Source organism: Symphalangus syndactylus, chromosome 6, assembly GCF_028878055.3.
Source record: "Symphalangus syndactylus isolate Jambi chromosome 6, NHGRI_mSymSyn1-v2.1_pri, whole genome shotgun sequence".
Classification (NCBI taxonomy): domain Eukaryota; kingdom Metazoa; phylum Chordata; class Mammalia; order Primates; family Hylobatidae; genus Symphalangus; species Symphalangus syndactylus.
The window spans coordinates 86,909,536-86,932,293 of NC_072428.2; the positions used below are offsets into that span (position 1 = coordinate 86,909,536).

General features: G+C 34.2%; 1 protein-coding gene across 7 annotated transcripts in view; it reads left to right on the forward strand.

Moving 5' to 3' along the window:
- Nucleotides 1-22,758, forward strand: part of PCLO (piccolo presynaptic cytomatrix protein) — a 404,883-nt gene that overhangs the window by 131,721 nt on the left and 250,404 nt on the right. The gene's annotated exons all lie outside the window — the stretch shown is intronic.

Sequence of the window (22,758 nt, forward strand, 5' to 3'; positions counted from 1 at the left end):
ATTTTAGGGTAATATGAGAGAAGCCAGAGGAAACTAGAGCCCCAGGATATGCCTTTTCTTCTTTATTTACTATTAAAAAAAGTCAGAATTGGCATTCTATTTAAGAAAGGTATGAATAAGAGATATCTGAAAAATAACTGCTTCCGTCCTTTTAGTCTATTCCTGACCAAAGCTCAGTGTTAATTCCTTCTAGCTAGCCATCTGAAACAAGTAGAGTACACTTTCTGATGTTCTTCAAACAGATTCTTTAACTTGCAAGCTCCAGTAAAAATCTAACAAACCTTTAAAACCAACTACTATTCTAAATATATTAACACTTATAGCATTTTATACTTTGGTTTTATGATGTGATAGGCTGGGTGGCTATTGGAAAATCTAATAAGAAAATGATATGGCAGAAAGCTGTTTTATTATTATTTATTTTATTTTTCTTCAGTCTCTGCTGATTCTCCTGTAGAAAACTGTTTAAAAGCATTTTTGCAAGCCAGACCCCTGCCAATATTGGTGCATTAAGTATAGAGTAGCCTAGCAACCTGCTATAGTATGATCACAAACTGGTTTGCTTAACTGCTAAAGCAGGTTTGTTTTGTCAAGAAATAATAAGCAGTATTTCTTCATCTTTTATGTTTCTACTCCTGTTTTTCCCAAAATGAATAGCTATTTTTCTTGTACCTTTGTTCAACACTGGTGGAATAGCATCAGAAAGTTGAATGTCAAATCTGTTAACTTCTTCATTTCTTCTCACTGTTTAACCATTATTACATTGATCCCATAAATCGTTAATGCTGACTAGGAAGTAACTTTGAAAAAAGGACACAATGTCCATAAAGCTATTTGGCCATGAAGAAGCAGCCTTGGAGCTAGGAATCAGTAGGGGATCAGATGGAAGCAATTACAATAGTAGTGGCGGTAGGAGCAATGTAATTAGTAGGGTCGTCAAGGGTAATAATTTGCAGACATTATAACAATAAAAAGTTGATATTCCAAATAACTTCTCACCCCATCCCCCAAAATGTTTACTGACCTATATTCAGACTATAGCAGGTGTGACAAATAGGGCTATGTACTGGAGGCTTTAGGAGAATCAGTTGCTATACTGAGGTCGCCCCCAACACATTTCAGGATATTTGCATCTATAGTTATATTAATAATGACATATATGAAGATAACTGCTTTTATGATAAGAAAAGCAGGCAGAAGGATTATACTCATCCAGAGAAATCAGGTGAGCAATATAAGTATTATGATCAAGAAACAGATGATAGCCTAATCTAGATTAACTAGCAATCAATCTGCAAGAGCTTTAGCCATATGTGCTAAGACAGTGGTTTTCAAAGTGCGATCTCCAGAGGAGAGGCTTCAGCATCGCTTGGGAAATTCTTAGAATTCCAAATTCTCTTTCCCCACCCAGACCTACTGACCAAATCAGAAACTCTGGGGAATGGAGCTCAACAATCTATTTTATCAAGCCTTCTAGGTGATTCTGATGCACAGTCAAGTTTGAGAACCACTGTGCTAAGAAGGTGTTTTGTAAGATTTGAGGGTCACCTCACAGATTGGACATTAGGCATTGCTTAGGAAGCAGTAAGATTTAACAGTTAATGAATCTTAGAAGGAAAGGGATCAGGACAGAACCTGAGTCCCAAATAAACTAACATATATTATAGGAAGGCATGGGCTTGGAAATATAAAGATATATAATATTTATAAAAGGTAGTGTAAAGACTCAAATAAAAATATTTTGGCTTCAGATAGAGCCTTATAGCCTTCAGCAAGCTAGACTGCTTGTGCCTCAATTTTTCACTCTTTAAATTAGTGTAATAAAAACAGGGCTAACCTTGTAGAGTTACTGTGAAAAGTAAATGAATCAGAGAGAATACTCAGAATAAGATTGTCACAAAGTAAGGACAGAATAGATGTTAACTCACATTATACTTTTTATATTATAAAAATTTTAGCATAAGAATTGGTATTTCTGAATTATAATTTTCAAAAGGTTAAAAAATGACTCATACAGTATAAAATAAACATGTGTCAAAGAGGTTTTAATTCATTGATTAATAAAGTAACTAGTAAGTTCAAGACTAGATTTTAAAAAAAGGTCTTAGAGGACAGAGATTAATATAAGCTGTCAAGAATGCTGAAATGAGTTTCTAATGGACATAAAACCAGTTAATATACTACAGAGCAATACACTGTAATGTTAGGAATTATCTTTTTTTATTAGGTTAAAACCAATTGCATTTCTTGTGGACATTTATTTACATTAGTAGAGACAAGGAATATTTTCATAACCATCAGATATGAAATCTGAATTTATAACAGTTTTCTGCAAGATAACCTCTAGCCCTACAAAGTTGTAAAATAGCCTAGTCAATAGAAAGTTAATAAAAGATACATCCTTGAACTACTCTGAAAGAACATGCAGTAATTGATTTTGCCTGTCTCCAATTTTGGTGTATTCTTTCTTGATGGATGTTTCATAAACAATAGTGCAAAAGCCATGTTATTGGAACCAATTTATAGGAATGAAGCAGGAACAGAAGCAAAGGTGACATGACTAGTGCTTGTGAATGCTGGATCATTAGAGACTTGCAGGAGACAATAATGGGACTCTAAGAATTAAAGACTTGCTGCCAGAGCACTCAAATGGATATTATATCACCTAAATAGTTATACATTTTGAAGAAACAGAAATACACACATAAATTTGAAAAATATTTTGTATTATAATTGACTAACAGAGACCAGTTGGAGCATTATCCTCAGCAGTAAGAAACATTTACTTGTTCGAGGTAAAACTATCACCAAGCATACAAGATAGTCAAGGTCTTACTTAGGAGTCACTCATGACAGAACATTCAGTGCATTTTTCTCTATTGCAAATAGAATCAATTAACAAGTTTGTTATGATTGCCTCGGCTTTAAATTCTTGTCACATAATAACTAGAAAATAAAGTGTAGATACTGCCAGATTAAGCACAATAGAAAATTTGTAGAGTTAAATCACAAATATGGTCAATGTTGAACAATGATTTCAATACAGCATGTGCACAAGATTAGATTGATACATCCAATATGTGAGAGACTTGGCTAGAAGAAGCAGTCCTTGATTAAGGAGATGAGTGGTAATTTGCTTTTCTAAAACATTCTGCATCATTATTGGAAAGTTACATTTGACTCTTTTTTTCCTCAAAAGTATTTTATAGAAAACAGCATGGGACCAGGCGTGATGGCTCTTGCCTATAATCCCAGCACTGTGGGGGCCGAGGCAAGCAGATCGCTTGAGGCCAGGAGTTCAAGACCAGCTTGGCCAACATGGCAAAACCCCATCTTTTCTAAAAATACAAAAAGTAGCTGGGTGTGGTTGTGCATGCCTGTATTCCCAGCTACTCAGGAGGCTGAGGCATGAGTATTTCTTGAACCTGGGAAGCAGAGGTTACAGTGATCTGAGATCATGCTACTGCAATCCAACCTGTCACAAAACAAAACAAAACAAAACAAAAGGAATAGGCTGGGCGCGGTGGCTCACGCCTGTAATCCCAGCACTTTGGGAGGCTGAGGCGGGCGGATCACGAGGTCAGGAGATCGAGACCATCCTGGCTAACAAGGTGAAACCCCGTCTCTACTAAAAATACAGAAAATTAGCCGGGCGTGGTAGCGGGCGCCTGTAGTCCCAGCTACTCGGGAGGCTGAGGCAGGAGAATGGCATGAACCTGGGAGGCGGAGCTTGCAGTGAGCCAAGATCGGGCCACTGCACTCCAGCCTGGGCGACAGAGCGAGACTGTGTCTCAAAAACAAACAAACAAACAAAAAGGAATAAAAGGAAACAGCATGGGTCTAAGTTAAATTGAGTTATTATTTTTCTATGTGTTTTCTGATTTTCTGTCATGGAATGGAAAGAGATATTATAGTAAGAGATGTTTTTGATTTTTTTCTTAACTGTATTGGACTCATTCTCAATTTATAATTCTCCAATTTAAAGTTATTTAACAAAAATATATTCAGCATTACTTAATAAGGCTAAGTATTACGCACTGAAGACAAGAAAAAGATAAATATGATACTGTTTTCCAAGGAAGTTACCATTTTATCTTGGAATGAATTAAATGCCTTCAAATAAAGGGAGAAGTAATATGGTAAAATTAACAATAGCCTGGGTGAGCAATAGCATTGTAGCAGTCAAGTCTTGGGAAATATGGTGGTGAGAAACATGTCTACCAAATTTAAAAATATTGAAAAATACAGGAGATAAAGAGTAGTACAAAGTGGTACAAGTAGTACAAAGTAATATATATCTAAGAAAGTAATAGTGTGATGAAAGGAAGAAAGATTGCAGTATATGTGATGAAAGGAAGAAAGATTGCATTAATATAGAAAGGTAGTTTATCAGCAAAGGCTTCATGGAGGAGGGAATATTTAAGATGGATATTGAATGATAGGTAGGATCTAGATGGTGTTGGATGGAAGGATATTCTAGGCTAAAGAAAAGGCAGGTATATATATAAATAGACAGGACCATTTAGGTGGTCGTACTTAGGAACAGGTTACATATAGAGACATGCCATACTAATAACAGATACCAGGTGTTCAGCTTCCCAAATATTTTCTTACTGTTTTTAATATTTACAATAATCTACTAGGTAATATAACTATCATTTTTAGATAAGAAAGTAAACCGCTAATGTCAAATAGTGAGAAGTTAGATGGGTATTCCTAATCAAATCAATCTGATTGCCTTTAACCCTTCTATTAGTCCATTTCTACACTGCTATAAAGATACAACCTGAGATTGGGTAATTTTTAAACAAATGAGGTTTAATTGACTCACAGTTCCTCATGGCTGGGGAGATCTCAGGAAACTTATAATCTGACAGAAGGGTGAAGGGGAAGCAGGAACCTTCTTACATGGTGGTAGGAGAGAGAGAGGGTGAGTAGGGGAAAATGCCAAACACTTATCAAACAACCAGATCTCATCAGAACTCCCTCACTATCACAAGAACAGCATGGAGGAAATCACCTCCATGATCCAATCACTTCTCACAGGTCCCTTTCCTCCACATGTGGGGATTACAATTCGAGATGAGATGCGATTTGGGTGAGAACACACAGCCAAACCATATCAACCCTGTACTTCATTGTCACCCACCTGCATCTCAGACATTTGGAGTATTACAGGTGTTAAAACTTCATGATTCAACTCTAGATTTTTGGATGTGGGGTATAAAGAAAAGAAGAGAGTAGTCAAAAATAATGCCAGTGTTTTATGACTGGGTGATTTTGAAAATGGTGACACCATAAATGAAAAGAGTTTCACTGTGGGCATGGTAATCAAAAATTACTAGTAGCCCTTCAGGAAATTGTATCAAATAAAAACATTCTATCTGGCATTCAGAAGATACCTGAGTTCAGGGCAGAGAAGAAAAAGATAGCAAGAGAATACAATCAGAGACACCAATGTTAAAATAGAAAGGGAAGGAAGGAAGGGAAGGAAGGAAGTGAAGGAAGAAAAGGAAGGGAATGGAGGGAAGGGAGGCAAGGAAGGGAGGGAAGGGAGGCAAGGGAGGGAAGGGAAGGAAAGGAAAGGAAGGAAGAGAAGGAAGGGAAGGAAGAGCGGGGGAGTGAGCGGAGTGAGGGAATGGAGAATGAAAAGTGTATCCATGATGAAGAGGGAGGCTTGTGCTGTTGCGTTAGAAGGTGAAGCAGGATAGAGTTTTAAGAAGGAGTGCTAGTAAAGTGTGCAATACTTAAAGGATAATTAATTTGTCAGTTGAGATACTCAGGGTGACTCAAAAGGCTAATAAGACTTGTACAGTGAAAAGAGAAGCCAGATGGAAAGATGAATAGGACTGAGTGTTTGATAGGCAAACAGATACCAGGGACATGGGCTGAGAAGTTACAACTTAGTCCTACTGCATGCCTTAAGATGACAGTCACAATTTTAGTATAGCAAGAAAAATTGAAGTGAAAACCTTATACTATTGAGACAACCACAAAACCAGTCCTACATCTAAATTGAAGAAAGTAGCTAATCAGATGCAATTCTAAAATGCCTAGGAGTTTAGCAAATGCTGACATATCAAGGGTAGTCCTGAAAAGGGTTTAAGTAAAGTAAGGGGAATTATTAAAAAGACGATATGAATTGTGATATTAAGCCTACCTAATGTTAGTGATTATCTCTGAGGGACTTATTCTTTCTAGTGGGTCTGAAATAAAGGTCAGTGATTATATGTGTGTGTGTGGTGGGGGAGAGAGAGATATATATTAAGCCTCTTTTCTTAATGTAGCTTTTCATTCCTTATTTAGTTATGTGTTGATTCTTAGAGAAGAAAGTCAATCATTACAGGTGCACTTAGAATCTGATTCTAAAGGCTGTTCTGAATGTCTTTCCATTTGTTCAGACACTGAATCTTAATTTTACCATTTCCCTTTTTTGTGTGTAAGATGGTATTTTATCAATGAGGAGATGAAATGGTACCCATATTATATCCAGGATATAGAAGCTAACAAGGGGGCATACCTGGAGGAAAATTTTAAACGATAGCTTTTGCTCTGAATATAAAAAATTCCAAGATATTTGATATAATTTTTTATGGACTCCAGATGGTTTCAGTCTTGTAGTAAAACATACATTTCCGTGCTCAGAACACCAGGCTACTGCAGGAAAAGTACCGTTGCCTATTTCTAATAGTGTGGTATTTGGAAGAGGATGTTTGGAACATGCATATGATGTCTCTGAGTTTGAACTGATTGGAAATTGTTAAATTGATATAGTTTGAGTTGTAGGTTAAATTTATAAAGCTCTTTCAAATTACTTTGCTCACAATAGCTCTACTGTTACAGTAGTTGCTGTTATCCCTAATTTACTGATGAGTATGAACAGTGCGGCTCAGGAGAGCTAAGTGACTCCTCCCAGATCCTAGAGTAAGTTAAAAACAGAGGTGGCCAAGGAATCTTGCAGTGCAGTGCAGTGCCTGCCTTGTGACACCATATCAGAGCCTGAGGAAAAAGAAATAATTCATCCAGTATTGATATTTATGAAAATATCCTCCTATTTTTTGAACCAAGTAAAAAAATTAATAAAAGTTTTACAATAAAAAAGTGATTGTTTGCATAAAGGTCTTTACTCCCAATTGTCAGTCTCTATAAACCCAGCCATTGTAAGGACTGAAGAGTACTTGAAGAGGCTGTGCAGGCTAGAAACCTTTGGGCTGATTGAAGGGACTCCTCCCATTTTGCAACACTGCCAGGTTATAGCAACATGTCTTTATTTAATGTTTTTATATTTTATTCATCATAGATTTTTGCACTAATTTTGGTTAAAAAAATTATATGGCTTCTCATCTTTTCCTTGCAACCTTAAAATTTGCTTCTGGGGTGTGTTCCTCATTTTCATCACTGTCATTCCAGCCCTGCTGCATGGTCCTTTCTCTTAGGCTATACTGCAGTGTAAATTGAACAGACACAAAGGGCTACAGAGATAGGAGTTGAAAAGATTAAGGGTAGAGTCATTTACTGCATGACTCTACCCTTTTAGAAGACAGTTCATAAACCATTCAAGATTTTCTAACTTGACCATGCCTTTGCTGATGCTGTTATATATGTCTAATATATCTACTTTCCTCTAATTTTGGTGAAATCCTAGCATTTATTCAAGTTCCATATCGAAGGGATATCCCCTGTAGACTTTTTTTTAAATATTGAGACAAGATTAATTATTTGTAGCTCTCTGCTGTATACACAGCATGATGTGTAGATCCCAACTGTTGGGCTTATCAAATTTTATTAGATTTTTAAATGTCTCTCTCCCTCCATCTATTGTGAGGCTCTTAAAGCTGAGCTGAGCCTTTTCTTATCTGAGTGTGTATCATTAGCACCTAGCGTGGTGACTGGCCCAAAGCCAGTAAGCAATAAATGATCACTGAGTGAAAGAATGGTTAAGATGAGTCAGCTCTTGGGAATTACTCAACAGGCAGCATTTCTGCCTATTTTGTTTGGTATGCATTCCAGAAAAATAAAGTTTCTAGGAATGGCTATTGGAATTTCAAGACTTATTGAGAAACCATAAGATTTGTCATACATCACTTCTCTACTATCAATGACGTTAATAATTTAGAGAGTTATTAGTTTAGCTCCTCTTCTGCACTGTGGTGGGCATAAGACATGTTTACTTAATTTTTGAAATGAAACTATTAAATTATGTCTGAAACAATCTTAAGCTTTCCATAATCATGGCACCCATACAAGACATGTTCAGCTTTTGCGGGGCAAGCAAAAATACTGTTGCTGAAAAGGTAATCCTTTGCCTTGATACTGAGTGGCACAGTCTTTTGTGCTAAACCATTTAGGGACATGTACTTAACAACTATTTTGAATTTTTTATGTAACTATCAGTGTTCAATTTCAGATATGTCCTATTTGATGGTTCTCTAATTCCCAATCAAAACGTCATATACTTGGCAATATACATCAGATTTCAAGTGGGAGAGTATGTGGATAAACTGGGCAAGCTGTTAGAATACATTATTGAATTCTAAATATGCCTTAACCACCTCTATTGAGTGTTCATTTCAAATTGTTTCTGGGTTGTCACATTATCAAAGTCATAATATTGTAAGTAGTTCTGTAATGTTCGACTTTTAAGAATAGTCACTTTTTGTATTGTTAACTTACAGCTACAATTTTTACATTATGATCTGCAAAACCAATCAGTGAGTAGATTTGGAAGTCATAAAATCATTTTGCCATATACTCTCAGCTTTTTAAATGCCATTAATACTTTATGTTTTAAAATTGACATTTTTTTTGACAAATTTTGCAGGTCAAAATAGCTAATGGTAACAGTTTTTGAAGAAAAAACTGTTCTTAGATTTGATTATACATGTACAGATTTGATATATGCATTTACAGATGATATTTATCTCACATCAAACAATTAAAAACAGGATAATTTGCAAGATCTAGAATTAGCTTATTATGTTTCAACATTTGTCCATAAATTTCTGAGGGAACAAGTTAAAACTTTATCCTATATATGCAGGCTTTCAGATAGTTTTTTGTACACCAGAGGCACTTAGGAGCTATTGTATGTTTGTTACACAAGGCAAAGAAATGTGCTATAACCTTTTCTAATTTAAAGAACTCATTCAGTGCAGGCTTAAAAAAATACCTGCAGCTAAAATAGTTTCTACTCTATAAATCTAAAAGATAAGCATATCTGTTTTGAAAGAAAATATGGAATATTGTAAATTATTTGTTTCATTCATTCAACCCACATTTAGTGTTTAGCTACTGTATATTGTTTTCATATTTATCTCAGCTAGGATTTGCCAACAATATTAGGTGGTGATTCAGAAAACAAACCTATGGTCTTCAAGTGAAGACTCCTAGCTTGTCCTGAAGAATACGGTCCTAGTTTCTTTTGATCCTTTAAAATATTGCCATCATTTTCCAGCTACCTTTGCTTAAGTCACTTTACTTTTGAACTAAATATTTGCAAATACAATTTACAGATAATTATTTTATATACTGTTTTAGTTCATTCAGGCTGCTCTAATAAAATACCTTAGACTGGGTAATTTATAAACAACAAAAATGTATTGCTTTTAGTTTGAAGGCTGGAAAGTCTAAGATCGAGACACCAGCAGACTTGGTGTCAGGTGTGCTTCCATTCCTCATAGACAGCACCTTCTGTGTGTCCTTTCATGGGGGAGGAGACTAACAAGCTCCTTCAGGCCTCTTTCATATGGGCACTAATCCCATTCATGAGGGCTCCTCCCTCATCACTTCATTACTACACAAGAGGCCTTATCTCTTAACCCCAATTTTGGCATATAATTTTTGGAGGGACACATACATTCAGACCATTCAGACCATAACATATCCAAAAAGAATAAATTTGTTTATATAATTTTATCTTGCCAGAATGCTTGCTTGCAGGCCAATATGAACAACTTCATACCACACACACTACAATTCCTTAGCAGTCTTTAAGAAATGCTTATAAAATATTCTATTTTCTTGCCTCTTTCTTATCTTGTGGTAAAGATTGTAATTTAGCTTCCGTATTGAGCTCCTCATGGGAAGATTAAATAAAATATGTCAAAACACTTAGAAGGAAACTTCCCCAGAATTAGACACTTTACTCTTAATCACAATATTGTTTTACCTTGTTTTAATAGATGTTGGCCTTGCTTCTAATTTACTAAAATATGTTTTTATTTCTATATGCTGGTAATTATATCAGGAAATGCAAATGGGAGAAAGGAAGAAAGAAAGAGAAAAGGAGAGAGACAATGTCTATTGATTTACATTGTATTACAACAGTGTACTTGGTTCTTCCATTATGTTTGCTCATTTCATTCTAAACAGATTAAAAAAACTTTTATCTCTATTATATAAATAGGAAACTGAGGACCATAAACTTTACATAATGTGTCCAAGATCACAGTGCCAATAAATGGGAAAATCAGAATTTGGATCCAGAACTCTCTGGCCAGTGGTTTCACACTCTGATATTGTAGGACCACTAGGTTCATAATGCCTGCTGCACAGTAACAGACCAATACACCAAGACAACAGGGTTTGCAGCAGAGAAAGTGTTTAATGATTACAGGGAAGCCAAATAAGGAAATGGCAGCAAACCCTCAAATTGTCCTCCCGAGGAGTTCTGGGCTGAAGTTTTTAGGATGATTATAGAGTGTGAGGGACTGTAAAATTGAGGTCATTGTTTGGTCAGAGTAAGGATGATAAAATCATCAGGATGTGGAAACTGCATTCTTTGGTGATTCAGTCTCGTGGGGTTCTTCAGAACAGCTGATACCAGTAGCTTCATTGGTGTGCAGGCCCTGAAAGAATATTTCAAAAGGAAAACTTAACATTTCACTATGGTCAGGTTGTTATCTGTAGAGCAGTTAAGGGAAACTATCATGTAGGATCTGCATGATTCTGAGACAATAGGTGACAAATAACTATGAGAAAGCAGGTCAGAGAGCAAGCTGACCTAATGGTTAATGCCAAATATACCACAAGCTTGGTTTATTCTCATTTTTACCCTTCCCTTCTTTCCTGATTAATTTTACGAAATTTATAGGGACCACTTCACTAATAGCTTTTCTCAATGTTATGGTTATCTTCTCAGTTTATTAATGCTGCTATAACAAAATACTTTACTACAGACTGGGTAATTTATAAACAACAGAAGTTTATTCTTATAGGTCAGGAGTATTGAAAGTCCAAGATCAAGGCACAAGCATTATTTGTCTGGTAAGACCTTCTTGCTATGTTCTTACGTGGCAGAGCAGGAGGCCAAAAGAGACAAAACACTATGCCCTCACATGGCAGAAAGTGGGAGAGTAAAAGTGGTGTAAGCTAGTTCCTTTCAGCTCTTTTCTACAGCACTAATCCATTCATAAGGATGGATCCTGCATGATTTAATAACTCCCTCAAAGGCCCCTCCTCTTATTACTACCACAATAGGGATTAAGTTTCCACACTTAAATTGGGAGAGGTCACATTCAAACCATAGCAATCACCATAACATTAGTTAAGCTTCATCAAGTGTCAGCAAATTCTGCACCTCATGAAAGATGGAATGTAACAGCATGCATCGACAACACAAAACTAGCTTTTGTTTCCTAAACTTCTCTCAGAGCAGTTAATAATATAAACACTTAGAGGTCAAACTAGATCCAAGTAATAAAAGGTCTACTTTAGATGTGTGCCATTCATTTAATAATTTTTGTGTAAAGGGCCATGCTAATGCTTTCCATCTAGGTTAAGTTCAGTGGTCTAATAAAAAGTTTGAATTCAGCTAACTACAAAGAAGACTTGAAATCAAGACTATTATTTTCTTCTTCGTCATTTAGACTCTTACTTCTGAGAGTTACATATCTCCTAAGCGTATTTAACTAAGAGAGTGACTTTGAAATGCTTGAAGAGTCGTTCTCAGGTGCTTCCTTCCTCTGCCTCTTTTGAAATAAGTCATTGAATCTTTCTGGTATTTAAATTTCCTTTGCCGCTGCTTCAGTCTTTGCCCCAGAGTCTGACGGATTCTCTAGTCATAATTTATTCTATCGAAATAGTGATTTGGGATATAGGAAAACAACACAGTGCTTCATAGAGATAAAGAGTAATAAAGTCCACTTGTGCTTCATGCATAGAAATGATGTTTACATAATAAAAATGAGACATTGGTTCTCCTAAATAGTAGCTTTGTATCTTCATATAATTTATCAAGATTTCATATGGCTGATTTAGCTGAGAGTGCCTCTGTTGACCTCCAAGACTGACCTGGAACTCTTGCCCATCATATGAACACTTCTAGGGTAATAAATCTGACTTTTGAAAATATACCCACCAGGATACTTTTTGTATAAATTTATATTACTTATATTATTTCCTTAAAATACATTTTGTTAAAAAAATTATGATTGGGAGACCACAGGTTACAATAAAATAAATGCAATATATTAGATTATAAAATATAAGCTTTACATAGTTTTTGCCTAGATAGGTTTAAAATTAAAACAAAAGAAGTTCTTATTTCTGTTCTTCTTTCTGCCTTACTCTACCCCGCAAAAGATTTAAAATACATTTGGTCCACTTAAGCTAAAATAGCTACACTATTTACAAGCAAAGCAAGACACACATATTGAGGGAACTAAAAATTCTTTAACATTTTTAGCAATTCACAAAATTTATATTGACATTTTCATTCACTTCTTCATTCAGTCATTCATTCACTCATGTATAAATGTCTTGATTTCAGGAATATTTATGGAAAATATAATAAATTATAGTTTCTTTGTAGGATGTAAGCAAACAGGAAGTTCTCATATACCTTTCTGTGTGCCAGTATGCATCTTTCATTATCACTTCTTTTGTTTTATCTTCCAAAAAGATATTTTCTTCATAACTCAATGTTTTAAAAAAGCAGGTTTCCTCTAATATGCAGTCTAACAAAATCCAAACGAAAGTAATGTATAAAACACAGAATACTTTAAACTTACTTTCAATTCTTTGATGCTGTGGAATCCTTTACTAAGTGCATGCCCATTATCTCCTTGTTTATAAGCTTCCAAATTGAGTTTCAAAAGTGTTTGTATAAAATCAAAGCAAGCAATCAACCACCAACTCAGACTACAGTAAAACTCCTCCTGGACATTGAAGGAAAGTTAGTATTATACCTAAAATATTAAGGATATTTAACATGTACATATTTAAGGGATTTGTATGTCTCTAATTGAAATGGGGTTTATAATGATTTTAATATAACCATTATGAGCATTATAAAACTATATAATTTTGTCAGATGTATTCTAGCCTAAATATAAAAATACACAATTCTTTCAACAGAATAACAAAATTCGATATTATTTTAGCTCTCTATATTTTTGGTTATAATAGTGCTCATTGTAGAAAATTTAGAAAGTGTAGAAAGTTATTTAACAAAATAAAAGCAGGAAATGTATCACAACTGAATCCCTGAAGATAAAAGTACTCTTAATACAACGTATTTATTTTATTCCTCGTATTTATTCTGATACTCTGTATCTAACATTCTGTATGTATCTAACATTCTTTATATATGTTTATATTTTCTCTTTTTCACTTAACAGGATTGTGTGTTAAATGCTTTTTGTGGCATTAAAATAAGTTTGTAAACATTTTGATACCTAAATTTTATGTCAATGTGTGACCATTTATTGAGGAACACTTTGTTTGGTTCCAATTTCGGTTTTTATAATAATACTTCTATAAGGAATTATTTGTATTTTGGGAAAACATTCTTTCAAATGGATAATAAATTTAATTCATTTATTAGTACAACTTCCCATTCTTTTTGTTTGTTTGTTTCAAGCCTACAGCACCCAGCAGTCTTAGGTAATTTCTCATCCTAGTACTAACCAGGCCCAAACCTGCTTAGGTGCCAAGATCGGATCAGGTGAATTCAAGATGGTATGGCTATAAATAATCACAGAATTTTTTATTTTAACTTCTTTCTTAGCCGTTTAAAATGTGTTAAATAATTTTTCCCATCAAAATTGTATAGTTAATATTATATCAGAATTCTTTATATGGTGTATAATGTGTTTCACTGTCATTACACAGGAACTTCAAATGGGTGGTTTATAGTTTTTTTAAATGTCTCTTTTCTCTGAAAATGGGTAAACAAGTTTTTTATTATTCAGGATACAAAAGAGTAATATGATTTTGTAGCTGTATATGTAATATACATTTTAATATATCATTAGGAAAAGGATGCTAAAATAATAAATTTAAAATAATAAATCTAGATTTATCTCTTTGCACTGATTTCTTTGGAGTTCAGTGAACCTATGTGATCTGCTTGATCCATTTCTTTTTCCATTCAGGAAAGATATTGACAAATGTGTCCTGAGTATTACTCCTGTTCTAGTTATTCTGGCTTTGTTCTCAAGAATGAATTACAGTTCTTTCATCGTATGTGCTTCAGTTGTCCATCTCCATTTTTCTTTCTTTGTCCTATTCAATTACACCCTGGTAAAGTTTTCAAAAAAAATTTCTTTAATGTTTATGCTGTTCTTTTCTAATATCAAAATAAAGTTTAATTCTGTGACTGCATTATGAATTTATCTTCTGTTTTATTCATTTCTTACCCATCTCCATTACCTCACAGAAGATATATTTTCATTTCCAGATCTTCCTACTGCTAATTCATCTAAAGCATTTTTTCAACATTACATTAAAACTGCCAAATCATCTTCAAATTATTTCTTCTGATTCTTTAGTAAATCATTTTTTGAGGTCTATTTTTCTTCCAAGTCTTTGGAAAGATTTTCCCCTTTCTTCTTCTCTTTCAGTCTGAATAGAGCCATAATTTATTCACAAAGAAAAAAGAGCCCATTTCCCCACTTTAAGCCATTCTTAAGTGAAGGCTAATCATTCCTGACATGGTTTAAGGCACTACCTAAGGCATTTGAATTGCCATTGGCTCTGCTCTCTGTCCTAGGGGGTGCTAGTTTTTTTGCACAGCCTAAAGGGACAGTTGATATGTAAAGTTTTTGTCAATCTCCCAATATCTAGCATACTTTTCAGCTAAACCCAGTACCCAGCGTCCGTTCTTCCTATTTCAATCTATACCATATAACTCAGAATAATTTTCATAATATTTACTTTTCCCATGTTACACATAGTACTTTTATATTCAGAATACTCCAGTGATGTCTCTCTTCCTTAAAGGTGACTCCTACATTCATGAGCCTAGCTTACAAGGCGCTCTGTAGTAGACGTGTTTCTGAAACGTCATCTCTAGTCTCTAGAGTAGATCTCTCTCCCAACCCCACAAATTGTCTAAACAATAACCTTCCTTTGAAGCCAAGGTCAAAAGACACATTCTTTAATGGCTGAAACTTCTACATTTGTTTCTTAGCATTGATTCCTAAATCAACATGAGGAAACTATGACAGTCATTTAGCACTCTCAAAATATAAGCGACCCTCTTTATTCTTTGTTATCACCCTAACACATGAACTGGGTTCTTCTTACAGTAATTGAAAACACATTTTACATCTTGCTTCCTTCAACATTGATTCTGATTTCAGGTTACTATTTGCACACGTTGTTTTTTTCCCCCATTTTACTCAACCTATGTGGATTATTCAATTTTATTTTGACATTTCCTGATTTTGGCATCACTGCTAATTCTTCGTCAGTCCATCTGTTGTTGGGCCTCTGATAGTGGGTGTCCAACCCTGTGCCATGTCCTTTCTTACGTGAGGAACTCAGTGAGCTAGTGGGAAGAACATCACTTGCTTTCTGATGTTTGATTTTCTACCCAGGCTGTGCACGTTCATGAAAACAATACAGGAGCTGGTGCTTGAGTGCTGCCAATTTTTGCATTTTTTTAAGGAAATAGACACAAGAATCTGTGATATTTCAAAATTAAAAAGATTCTTTGAAGAACCGTTGTGTTAAGGACAAGATTTTTATTCTTGGCTTTTGACCATGCAAAAAGCATATGTTCTTTAGGATAGAATTAAAAGATAACATTCTGGGACCTTTTCTAAGAACGTGTAATGTTGTTGGAAGAAAACAAACTTTAAAAAAGAAATAAATTTGTAATGTAGTAAAATACTAGTCTATTATACAGCTGAAGAAACTGAAAAATAATGGCTATATATCATTTAGCTACTTCAAAATGGTTTATTTAAGGGTAATACATGTTACATTTATTTGGCCTTGTTTTCACAATAAAAAATTGTAATGATAATTTGTTATAGATTATATGCCATCTGTTTATATCAGGACACAGTATCTTTTTTACACAACTCATTGATAATTTTTTACTATCAAAATGTGTGTTACTTTGAAACAAATGCTATCTTATTTCAGAGATACAAAGTATTATGTTTTATCTACATCATATAGAAATAGATGAGAATATATGGAACTTGGGAGAGCATATGTGTACAGTAAAGAAATCTCATGTAGTGGTCAGATTCCCTCCCACTCTAAGAAGCTGACTGGTCACTACAAAATGTGACTAAAAGAAAAAAAAAAAAACAAAAACCTAGACCTAGCATTAAAAGCCCAGAAATTTGATTTTCACAGGGTCCAGAACTGTTGGGACATTTAAAGATACTGATTTGTGTCCACCAGGCTCACAGAATTATTTTGTATAAATTATAAATACCAAGTAATATGTTATTGTGCAAAGCAGTATAGTGTCATATTTTTAAATGATCAAGGACTTTGGAGTGAGGCTACCTAGGTCCAAATCTTATCTCAGTGTCTACTGACTGTGTCATCTTGAATAATAATGTTACCTCTCTGTGCCTCAGTTTCCTTATTTGAAAAATGGGGACAGTAGCTGTGCATAGCTGATAGGATTATTGTGTTAGTTTAAAGGGTTATTTCAGGTAAACCACTTAGCACCTGGCACATAGTAATTGCTTAAAAAGTGTTCCCTACTATAATTACTTTTATTGTGAGAAATGTGACTAAAAAAAGGGAGTACATATTCCCATCCTTTTTCTAGTATTTTCCATGTTCTTGGGAAGCTCTGTGGCAATCCAAAATTTTCTCTTTTATGCAGAAAATTAGGACAAAGATGTTAGTTATGGAATTTGATTGTCTGCTGCCTTTAGGGAGAGGTAGCCGGATACATCCTCCTCAAATGGTGCAGCCTTGTCTCAGGGAACTGAATAGTCAGTGTCTGGGAACCAAGACTCTCCCCTGCTTGGTGCTTAGATGAGCAGTGCTAATTTTGTGACTTTGTGATTTTTTTTTTCATTCTATCTTGCAATTTTGAACAGCCATCCCTTTCTACTCCCTTGTGACTTGCACATTCTTTTTTTAGGTGTATTACTTTCAGGAAATTTTGCTATGGACTGGAAGTTTCACAGAAATATATTCTTTGATCCATTATGTATTGATTTTATAGTTAAACCTCTGCAGGCAGACTTACTTATCTCAGCATTCGTGAGGGGAATTTATTTTTATCCTCTCATGTGCTTTATTCATTACATATATACATGCATAATTAATAATTCTTGTAAATTCCTGGCAACTGACAAATACTTCTGCTTATTTTGACAGTAGAACAGGATAGATATTTAATTGAAGACATTTTGTGGCGTGGCTTTATCTGTTGTTTATATCACTAATTCTGGCGTTTGTTCATTTACTGACTTGTTTTGTTACCTATCTCAAGTGTGTCTCTTGCCTTCCTAGGAAGACTGTACATATCTTAAGGGAAGATACATACAGTATCTTTTAATACGAATGTCTTTCCTCACAGTGACAAGCGTAAAGCTAGACCCAGAATGGATGTTCATTAAATACTGGTTGCTCTCCATATGAAACCATCGGTTGCTTGTTTTCTCTTGTTTTGCAGGTGCTAGTGGTATAAAATGGTACACCAAGATTTTTTAATCTACAATGGAAACAGGAACAATAATAACAACAAAATCCAAAAGCTAAGTTTTGTTTAATAATAAAGATTCACATAATATGAAAAGCTGATATAGTTTTTATAATTTTTCTCTAATGATTATTGTGCTATTTCCAAAAACACTAAGTGACTTGCAATTTTGTTTATTCACACAAACGTTCCATTTTAAATTCATCGTAAGACTCTAAGAAAGCAATCTCAGAAGTTACATTTCCATATATTGTCTCTTTCAGAAGAAAGTTTGAAAGTCTTTTTCTCTGTATTGATTAGAACCCAACTGAAATATCAGGGCTACCCTACTGTGAAATCTTCCTGGTCAGGGATGTGCCTTATTTAGATTGGCATCTCTGTCATCAAGCATTCAGCTCCAGCTCTGGGAAGCATCCAGTAAGTTTATTTACCCAAAAGTAAATAGGTGCACCTTGTTGTAGACACTATGCAAGGCATTTCTACACACACTTTTAATTTTATCTTGACAACAACCCTGAAAACAACGGCATTATCGCTACTTTGAATGAAGAAACTCAGACATATAGAGGTTAAAAGACTGAATATATGAGAAGGCATATATAATTCATAAGGTATCATGTAATAATGCATTGCGGTGTACCAAGGAGAATTTCCTGTTAAATTCTGAAACACTTTACGTATATTTTGCCAAACTAAAAGGTAAAACTTATATTATTAATGGTGTATTAAGTTCTCAGTTTATATCAGACCCCTTCAGAAATGTACTTTTTTATCATTACAGAATATCTCACATGTGATTAATTTTTATTTTTATTATGAATGCCATATTCATTTTTATTTATATACCTAGCTGGAAAATATATGTATATATGTATATGATCTTAGGAATTAGAAAGCTGACCAGCAAGGTATATATTGAGAGCAAGGAGGCATGCAGTGTGGGATGAGTATTGAACTCATATAGCAAACTTGAAACTCATCACCTTCTTTCCAGTGTGGCAGCATAGGGAAGTTGTGACTTTCCTTGTCTGCGTTGGTTGAACTCCATCAATATCTCATAAGTTATATAACTCATTTTGGTTGTGCTTTCAGAACTAATCTAAATCTAAAACACCTGGTCTGTTTTATTATCTCAGATTAGAGTTTAATCTAGAGGTTTTGATCTGGTAGCCTACAGGCCAGAATCAGTAAACAGGGATGTTTTCTTGAGCTGTGCTGTACTAGTCACCAAGGTGTTCTGTTTTGTTTATAAACAGGTTAATTGATTATGAATATTTGAACCCCAAGGGGTTTCATATAAAAATCTGGGCTTCTGATTTTTTTTTTTTTTTTTTTTTTTGAGACAGTTTCACTTTTGTTGCCCAGGCTGGAGTGCATGCAATTGTGCGATCTCGGCTCACCGCAACCTCTGTCTCTTGAGTTCAAGCGATTCTCCTGCCTCAGCCTCTTGAGTAGCTGGGATTATAGGTGCCCGCCACCACTGCTGACTAATTTTGTATTTTTAATAGAGATGGGGTTTCTCCATGTTGGTCAGGCTGGTCTCTGACCTCAGGTGATCCGCCTGCCTCGGCCTCCCAAAGTGCTGTGATTATAGGCATGAGTCACTACACCCGGCCGGCTTTTCTTTAAAAACAATTATCAGTCAACTCTAGGCTCCTATTTCCTCCAAGTAACGATTGATAGGAACTCAGTAGTAACTTCCCCCAGATGAAAGATGCGTGTTCTGCAGTTTACAGTAGTTCACACCACTTCCTATTATATCTCTGAAAATACTCATGAAATTTATTATTATGCTGGTGTAATGGTTTTTCCTGTATCCGATTTGCTTTACTCATTTGTCAGTTCTTTGAGTTTGTGAACAGTGGTTTGTTAAGTGTGAGTTTTTAAAAACAGTGTATATGATACAATAAATACATAAAATTTCATCTGTCAATTTGAATAAATAAATTTGTAAAAAGTAATAAAAATAAAAACATTTTAGCATTTCAAAAAAAAGATATTATATACTCATCTCTGATTCTCAGTGCCTAGCAGAGTTTGTCATTTAGGAGATGCTGAATGTCTATTGAATGAATAACTGAATGAATTCCTAAGGTAGATTTCAATATTACATCTGTTAGAAGCTAATTTGGGGATCTTTAAAGTGCATGTCAACCGGTGTTGCTTTTTGGGCTGTGTGTGTGTATGTGTCTGTGTGTGTGTGTGTACCAGATGTAAGGCAAGATGAAATTTAGTCACAATTTTATCTTTGGAAGTCAAGTTTAGGAGAAGTGAGTCAGAGGTTTGAAGCCAAATTTGGATGATATGTTTAAAATTCTCTTAGAATTTGTTTTTTTTTTCAGCTTTAAAATTATAGTATTAGACATTTGCATTTCATTGTGATGTATTTTTCTTTATCCTATTTATTTGTAAGTTCCTCAGAATAAAATCACATAATGAGATTTGTAGAGAATAAAAATATTCTCTAATTCTGTTGTTTTTTTCTTAGCAGAATATGTATGGTCCCCACTATAGCATTTATCTAAGTGTTCAACAAATATGCAACAAGTATCAGATTAATCAAACAATGACAAAAAACTTCAAAAGTAATCACATGAAATGTTTAAAACAAGTATACAATAATTATAGTTTTTTTTGAAAAAAATATAAAATTTAGTTCACACTGGGTCTAAAATATATATTTTGTTAATTTTTATAAGTTAAAGATATTTCTTTTTAGATTCGATAAATTTCACATGGTAGTTTTGAGAAGACAAGGTAAATAAAAGTTCTTCATTATCTCCTGAAAAAGCAAGAAAAGTAGACCATCACGGTACAGTTTTATAAGAGCAGCATTAGAATTATGACTAAGATATTAACAAAGATTAAAGGCCAAAAGTTGACTTTATAAAGGGATAGTTTCATACAAGATCATGTGTGTGCTGAGATTCTCAGATAGTTGGGCAGTGGAAATTATGCCAGAGGGAAGAGCATATAGGATTAAAGTTGGAAAGAAAGAATTTATGTTTGGGTATGACAAGTATTCATATGGATTTAAAGCAAGAGAGTATGGTGATAGATGAGACTAGACCAGATGTCAAGCAAATAAATTATTGAAGGATTTATTGGAAAAAAGATGTAGAGATTTATTCTTTACATGGAGGAGGGACATTTATTATAGGCGGAGAGTGACATGATTATATTAGTGCTATGGAAATATCACTAAGGTAATATGTGAAGTGTGGATGATTTATGCTTCAGATAGGGATAAACTGGAGGGAGGAAGAAAAGTTAGGAGGTAATTTCGGTAGTTTATGAGTGAGAGGCAAGGCAAGATGGTAATAGGAATATGAAATATATGTTATATTAAAATATTATTTTATAATTACTTAAGTATATACAATTATTTGTATATAATATAAAATAAAACATAAATCAATATTTAGGAGGCTGGATTATCATGTTTGATACAAGGCCAAAATAATATTGGTCTTAAGTGAAGGATAATTTCAGTTATTCCTGAATTGGATGTCAACTAGATGGATTGGATATCGGTGCTATTCAATACATTTGGTTTTGGAGATACACAGGAATAGATTGGAAGGGTTTTGTTGGGAATGAGGAGTAGATTAAGAATGAATTTAGCTTAGGGCACGATAAGTTGAGATACCTAAAAAATATTCAACTGGGGACATCATAAGAAGTTGTAAATGTGAATTTCGAGCCAAAGCTATTTGTTGACAGTGAGAAGGATGTGCTGCTTGAAGTAGTTCCAGAATGGAGTGCTAGGAAACACTGATATTTAAGATCATGAAGAAAATAATGCTTATAAGAAACAGACATTGTGTGACAGTTACCCCTTTAATCCTCATGACAATTCTATGTGATAGGTACAGATATCATCCACAATGTAATGTGGAGTTTGTTGAGGCACCAAGAGGCCAGGTATCTTGCTCAATAGTGAGAAGTGGTATCCAGAAATGTCAAAGAAAAATAGAGAGTGGTGCTCACCACTTGTCATATTACAAATTAGTGTATTCTCAAAAATAATGTCTTAATTGACTATTTAGAGAATCTTTAGTAAATGGTTATTCTAACCTTAAGACTTTGTGATTCTAGTATTTAGAGAATGCTTTTAAACATCATGCATAGGCAATCTGTAGATAATGGGTATGGAACTCAATAACATTTGTCTTTTTCTGGAATAAAGAAACTCATATAAATTTTTCTAATCTAATTTAAATCTTTACCTAAGAAATAAGTATTTATTTTAAATTTATATTATTTCCATTCCAGGCAATAGCTTACATCAAGAAGTCATTCAATTTGATATGAGCTTTGTATTCTCTATATATTATCAAATGTATTTTAACTAATCTCTTAGTACAGAAATTAGAAAAGGATTTCATTATGTACTTTCAGGCCACAGAATAAAAATTTCTCTTTAAAAAGCAAGCTATTATCCCTTTCTCATTATACTTCAACCATTTATTTAAAGTTGGTAGAATTCATAATTAAATAGAAATTGGAAATCTTTGGCACAGATGGGCTAAATAACTTGCTCACAAATCACAAAGAAAACACACTGACTTCAGGCTGTCGTCCTTCTCTAGTGTTAATTTCACAGTATCAAAATGATTTGTCCAAATAATTATTTTCTATCTTTATATTAAACATTATGCCAATGAGTTCACTAGGTACTAGTGGAATTATTTATCTCTAAAAATGTTCAGATATTACATAATATTCTGAGTCTGTGGTTGATCCATTGCTTGCTAGTCAGGGAGCTAAGCATGGAAACAAGAAAGAACCAGTAGACATACTATATTTAGACATTTAAAAATATATTTTCTAGTACCCACTAAAAAGGCTAT